Source organism: Pinus tabuliformis, chromosome 5_1 (assembly GCF_031772625.1).
Source record: "Pinus tabuliformis cultivar Carrire ecotype Pingquan chromosome 5_1, CPIR1, whole genome shotgun sequence".
NCBI classification, from domain to species: domain Eukaryota; kingdom Viridiplantae; phylum Streptophyta; class Pinopsida; order Pinales; family Pinaceae; genus Pinus; species Pinus tabuliformis.
The window spans coordinates 539,310,446-539,317,672 of NC_142305.1; positions in this window are offsets into that span (position 1 = coordinate 539,310,446).

A 7,227-nucleotide genomic window follows, 5' to 3' on the forward strand; every position below is an offset into this window, starting at 1 on the left:
TGGGCTCCACCTCTGTACCAATATTTACCTGTTTTGTTCTCAGTGGCGCAATTATATCAGGATTCTCAATCTGCAGTCCCTCGACCTCGCGATGACCTTGTGTTTCAGGGATGTTAATATTTCAGAGATCCTCATCTTCTTCTTCAGTAGTCACATTATAGCATTCTAGAGCATGGCTCAGCTGAGTATTCTAATCAGGTTGAATCAGATCCAAAGGATCCTGCAGTATCCTAAAGATTGCTGCTTTCACTTCTTGTAGCGATTCGTCAATACAATCAAACCCATCTTCAAAGCTGAACGTCATTATGAATCCTTCGCACAGAATATCCCATTCACCTGTAGCATGGTGAAGCTTTGTTTCCAAGTACTAGTTCATTAGGATGACATCCAAGGTATGACAGAATAAGTGCACCCATTCCGATTGGGGCTTCACTGCATAAGCCTGAGCCCATTTGGCCAGGTGTGGGTGCGAATCATCCTTGCCATCATATTTTTCTGTCATTCTTACCTTTGGCTTCCCAAAGCATGTTCACATCATCCTCCTACGCTTGTGCAATCATTAAAGCTACCCTTGTGCGTACCCCACCACCTTGCGGGTGTAGCGCGCAGTGCCCAGTCCAAAGTCTGGAAGTGCTGCTTTTCTAGTACCTCCCTCTCAAATGCATCCAAAAATACATCTACATCATTCAGGCCATCATAAGTGGGCAGACTTCTTACCTCTGATGACACACAGCACAGCAACCGGGTCATCATGTTACAGCTCAGCGTGGTTACTTCATGTAGCCGATTCTGCCAACACTCTAATTCTTCATCAGAGTCCAAGGTGCAAGAACTCTTGCGATCCCATGTAATTCATCCATCCGCTGTCGGATTCACTCAATCTTGGTCTCGCGTTGTTATCTTATATATGTAGTTTAAATCATCATCACTCTCATAATCACGGACTGGTTCAGTATAGTGCGATCCTTTAGTAGGATCTATGGGTACTATTACGTGGAGCGATTTCTTCTCAAATATCATCTTTCGCTTCTTTAGGTTGATTACCCCATTCATATCAGTAGCCCAATCAATGCCAAGGAGCGCAGGGTAGGGGTTGTTGTCATCCACAATTTCTATTACTTTAAATTCAGCCAACGTGCTTGCAACTTCAATATCTACAGTCACTCTTTGTAGTCGTCCCATGGGGATGATCTTCTGCTGATTTTCCATCCTTAACTGAATCAGAGACCACTGCAGCATGGGTCTTCCCATCCACTCCCAAGTCTACTTTGGTAGGATGTTCGCGTCTGACCCCAAATCTAAAATAACTTGATCCATTTCATATTCTCTTATCTGCACGGTCAGTCTCATTTCTCATCCTATCCTTGCTTTGTGCTTACCAATCTTTCGTACCATGCACAGTTCATCGGGAGTGCTTTTGGCACATCTACTTATAAGCTCCTGTAACCCCTTCACAACCTTGCTATCATGCAGAAGCTTCATGTAGGTTTCTAGAAAGGTCGTAAGCATTGAAGGGTCTATCTCCTGATCATGCTTATCCTTTCTCCCCGAGGTGGAGGCCTTGGCGAAGCTCTTCTTTGCTTCCATGAGCATTTTGCGTGTGCACTCTAAGTCAAACTCAGCCTCCTTTGCCTGAGCTTTGCAAACCCATGCTCTGTCTTTGGGCTATTTCCCCTTATCACCACCCATTGCAATTCCACTTCGAAGCACTATATTCACATTCAGATCCTCTTCGGGAAGCTCATATCTCATCATCTGTAGGTTTTGAGTCGGCTGTGGTGGCAACGCCCCTTTGTCACATATTCTTGCTATCAGTGTAGGATAGTCCTCTGTCTCATGATAAAATAAAGTACAATATTTGCACGACAGTCACATCGAGTTAGTGCACTTGTGGGCATAGTGTCCCAGTCCTCTGCAGTTGTAGTATATTAGTTGTCCTTGACCTCTACCAGGGCCTCCTTTGCCTCAGCCTCGTCCGTGCCCCTAAAAGCTTGTTCACGCCATCCCAGCACTTTGGTTAGGGGGCCGTGTTTTTGCCTGAACCCTATAGGTGGGTGTCCTATCCATCATCAATTCATAACTTCTGAAGTTGCACTCATCATGCCCTACCGACCTACAGAAGTTGCAGAACAATTGTTGTCGTGTTTGTAAAAACTTCTGCAGCAAATGACATTTATCTCTTGTATGTTTTCCTACTACTTGACATATAGCGCACCACAACAAAGACCCTGTGCTTGGTCCTACTTGAGCTTCTGGCCTCAAAGGCATCGGTCCTCCTCCTGCAATATAGTTCGCAAAGACTGGGCAATGGTCTTTTTCATGCCCCTGACCTTTACATTTTAGGCACCATACCTCTTCACACACCTCTGGTCGAACCAATCTGTCTTGCTTCAGACTTTGCATTTTATGGCAAATATTTTGCAAATGCGCATGTGTCTGCTCAACCCCTAGATTCAGATCTTGCATCGGTGTTTCGTGCAGTCTCATTGCAATCTCCAAGGCCTCTTCTTGAGTCGTAATCTTCTGTTGTGACAATGCAACCCTTAGGTGTGGCAAGAGCGAAGCCACAAACCACTCGCGGTGTTGTCCATCTGTTAAATTCATATTAGCTTCACGGATTTTACATTTCAACCTCTGATCCAATTCCCAAGGTGTCTCTCTTGGTTTCATCATGATTTCCTTGAACCCCACAATCGATTGTGCCTCAGATTTAGGCCTACTGAACTCTTTATTCAGTGCGGTCTGGATGTTTGCCACCCTAGCGTTTGGGTTATCATTAGAGTACTTGATGTACCAGGTTAGTGTGTGATCCTGCAAAGCACTAACCAATGTTGCCTTCTTCATGTGATCATCTGTAATGCCCTAAGCTTCCCACACAGCTTTCATGACAAACCAAAACTGGTCCAGGTCCTCATTTCCCAAGCCTTTAAACAAAGGTAGTTTCACTGAATTTGCCATGTTGAACTTTGGTGGAGGTGGTGGTGGTATGGTTGAAGTGGCAGGTGATGGTGGTGACGTTGGAGGTGGTGTGGGTGGACGTGGCAGTCGCAGGAATCCCTGTCTTATTAACTGAATTGCACTTTGCGGAGAAGCCTGTGCTACTCCCTCTTCGTCATCCAATGGAGGTGAAATCAAAGGACTATATCTAGGACCATTTCTTCCTCCATTGATGTAAGTCTTTCCACTTCGCGTAGCTCCTAACATCAAGGTAGCTGCATAACCCGTTTTTCGCACAATAACATCTTAATTCAGGTATTCAAAGACTTGAAGTACTTACCTTGTGAACCTTTGAAAAAGCGTCGCTTTGCCTCGCTGTAGCTAACTGAGGTATCGACTGCGAATTCAATCACAAATCCTCCTATGATGCAATCGAGCCAATGATTGACAACATGAGCAATCTTATCCTTAGAGGCTTCCAGTCTCTGTACCAGCTCTGGGGTCCAAACAACAGGATGTCAAGTCTCCACCTTCCTTGGCTATCCGCTAGCTTCATGATCCACTTGTACAACTCAACTGGAAAGGAAGAAAAAAAGATCTTGTGGATTTTTGTATATAAGTACCTATCCAGCCATTGTTCCTTTGTCAGTCGTGGATTTCTGTATATAAGTACCTGTCCAGCCACTGTTCCTTTGTTAGTCACGGATTTCTATTCTCCTGCGCCACGAATTCGTGGATATTTCTGTCCAACTAGTCTTCGATCTCTTTCTTAATTAGATTCCAATGATATGACATCACACATCTCTCATGTAGATTCTGGTCCCAACAACAGTACCATTTATTGGCTGCATGGGGCCTGACGCAAGTTCAACGTTAGTTAGCCAAACAAATCCCTACACTACTGGCCCTTTTAGCATCAGCCCGCGGAGCATGGATCAAAGTCTCAACCGAAGCAGTATGGGGGGATGCTGGAACCAAGTTTCTGCATCTTGAGATGGTTGTCATGTCGGTTTATACCCTATGTTCCTACTTTCATGCAGGTCGCTAAGTTCTAGGACTTTGTCAATCTAGCCCTTTATTCCGCCCTTCAGTACCTCTGCGAAGGAGTATGATTAACCTTCACGCAGCCCTAACCTACGGTCCAAGTCCTTTCGCATTGCTATGACATCGTATTGTACAGGTTCCCAAGTTATCCTAAGTGTTTTATTGATCTTACTAAACAATCACAGTTACCGTTGCGTAATCTAATATTCTTACTTGCGTACATTTACCCAATATAATCACATATATTCACGCATTACATAAACATTGTAAATTAAACCCAAAACATAATATAACCAAATGCATTAACATGAAATAAAGAAACAAAATTTGTAGAATACTTCTCTTTATTGATATCTTCAGATTATTTACAGACTCTATCCACCCTACACGCACAACTACAGGGGTCCGTGCACTCAGCTACGAACTTCCAACCTAGGCCTCTGCACACTCAGCTGCAGAGCCTCTACCTACGCTAACACCCGAAACTTAGACTTCTCTACCAAGACCCCAAGCCTTGTCTTCTACTCCCAAAAACTTATGACTACTTAGAGATTACTTACTTAGCTCCTTTTTATACAATCCCATGGTCTACAGACCATGGGTAGATCTTTACAACCGACTTTACACTTTACAAATAAGGGCAGACAACCCTTCATGACTTATGACACCTTCGTGCTCCGTGACCACAAAATGCAGAGACTTTACAACTTTATTACAAAACTTGTCCCAAAACATGGGCTTTTAGCCCCAAAACTGTCCTTGGGGGATCCCATTCCAAATAGTCAATAAAGAAGACTGTTGCATAAATTCATATGTTTTATCTGTTTCCTTTTACTGTTTATGTTTGTGATATATGTTGTGATGAGATAATGTCTTTATGAAATAATGATGTATTGATGCACTAATCTATTGGATAATTCTTATTATTTGAACACAATGCATGTTAAGTATTTATGCGAAGGTTATAATACTTTATATTAAGTTTATTAAGCACCTAAGCCAATCTATGTGGATTCTAATCTGAGGCTAGCCTATGATGCGCGTAATTAGATAACCTATCTGTTAAAGGCTTGTAGAAGCCGATTGTAGACCTTCATGGCCATTTAGAAGCCATTTAAAGGAAACTACAATGCAAGCCGTAAGAGCTTAGAGATTTGTGCAAAGGAAGATCTAAGACATAAAAGGACATGACACTAATCTATGGATGCGGAAACTTGGTTCCAGCATCCCCCCATACTTATTTGGGTGAGACTTCAGTCTGCGCTATACGGGTTGATTCCGAAAGGGCCAATAGTGTAGGGTTTTGTTTGGCACAACTAACTTTGAACCTAGGTCAGGACCCACTGAGACAACATTTGGTAGGCTCATTTTCCATTCCTTGCAATTTTCATCTCCAATATTGAGATTCCTATTCGACCTTCCCATTAAAATTCGTTAACTCTCTAAATTATCTAAACTCTCTCAAGGCTTTGGCCATGGTAATTGCTTCAAGTTCTTTGATGAAAATGATTTGATATCTCATGATTTGTAAATGATAATCTTATGTTCAATCCATTTCAAGGTCTTCAATGAACATGGATTGATACCTTAGAATATATGAATGGTATTCCTATGACCAATCCATTTCCCTAACATAGATCACCACAAAGTTTAAATTTGTAAGAAAACTATGGTATAATATGCTTGTGTTGGTTTACCATGCTCTGTTTATATGGGATTTAAATCCATGTAGCTTTAGTAGCAAATAATGAATAAGGAACTCCTTTGTCAGCATTCCTCACCAGACCCTAACGATATATCTATTTTTATGATCATTTTGATGCTAGCTATAGGTGTGCATCCCGATGCATATCTTTGAGAGTTCATTGTTTGCATATGCATTGATGAGTGGAATTTGGAATAGCTCCAATAATGGTTGTAGATGCCACCATGTATTACAAAGGGACAGTGAAACATCCCACATTATTACATAAATTTTAATGGAAGATAAAATACCAATCATGTTGTGGGTATAAAACCAATAATTCCATAATGTTTTTATAAATTTCATTACAATTGTCAATTTTAATAAGTTACCTTTAAATACCAACCATCCCAATAGTTTGTGTTAGCTTCCCATTCAAATACATATTAATTCATAGATAAATATCAATGAATAAAATTTTACTAAATTATTGCAATGTATGGACATAGACATGAGATCTAATATTTCATACTTAAAATAACCTCAAATGGATCATGGGAAGAATTCATAATTGGTAAAACTGAGAGATGTTATATTGAAAAGTTATATTTGTAGTACACTTACCCTATGGGGTATGGAGTGATCAATATGACCATCCTAATTACACCATGACACTAGGAGACACAATAATGGGGTCATAGGTTGGGGCCTTCAAGAAGGTGAACCTATATCTCTAATAAGTGAGCCTTGTAGGGTGAAAAATTGGTAGTTCCCAATACATATAACTTTAATAACTATTACGAGGATGAGATGAATACATGACACAGAGGAAATGGATCCCAATTAAATATCCTCCCATAACCCATGTCCATTATCTTATATATGACGTATCTTGTATTAGGAAATGTTTGGGACACCTCTAGGTATAGGTATGTCTATTTTAAAATAGGTCTTTAGAATTTGAATTTAATTATTAATTTAATTAATCATAAAAAATTAAAGAGGTAAAAATTGATATCAAAACTAATTCATGATCAACCTCAAAACATTTATTTCATGATAAATCTCTGACATTGCTAAAATTAAAAAAAAAAAAAAACATTTAAATTAATTGAACCAACATAGATCCTTCTTAACTCTGGATCTATTAAGGGTAAAGAGAGATCGAATCTCTCAAAGGTTAAAACCACTTTTTTGAGTGCAAACATTGAGGAAATGTTTGTAGATTTTTACTGTAGATTCGAACTGCTTATGTGATATGCTAAAACGAAACACATGAATCTACTCTAATCATCAGCGGAAAAAAAAATTGACCGATTAAAACACTAAGCAGAAAAGGAAGAATTTCAATCACACATAACACAATATTTTTCTAGGGAAGAAACTGCTCAAAACCCCGACTATCTATATTGCATTAACCAAAACATCTAAGAAGAAAATACAATTTTTTTCAACCCAAACAATCTCTACACAAGTACAAACTATCTCACTACTTCACAAACCAACTCAAGCTAACACTAAGTCAAATCTGATGCTTTCCAAGCCCCTACTTCCTTGTGCAA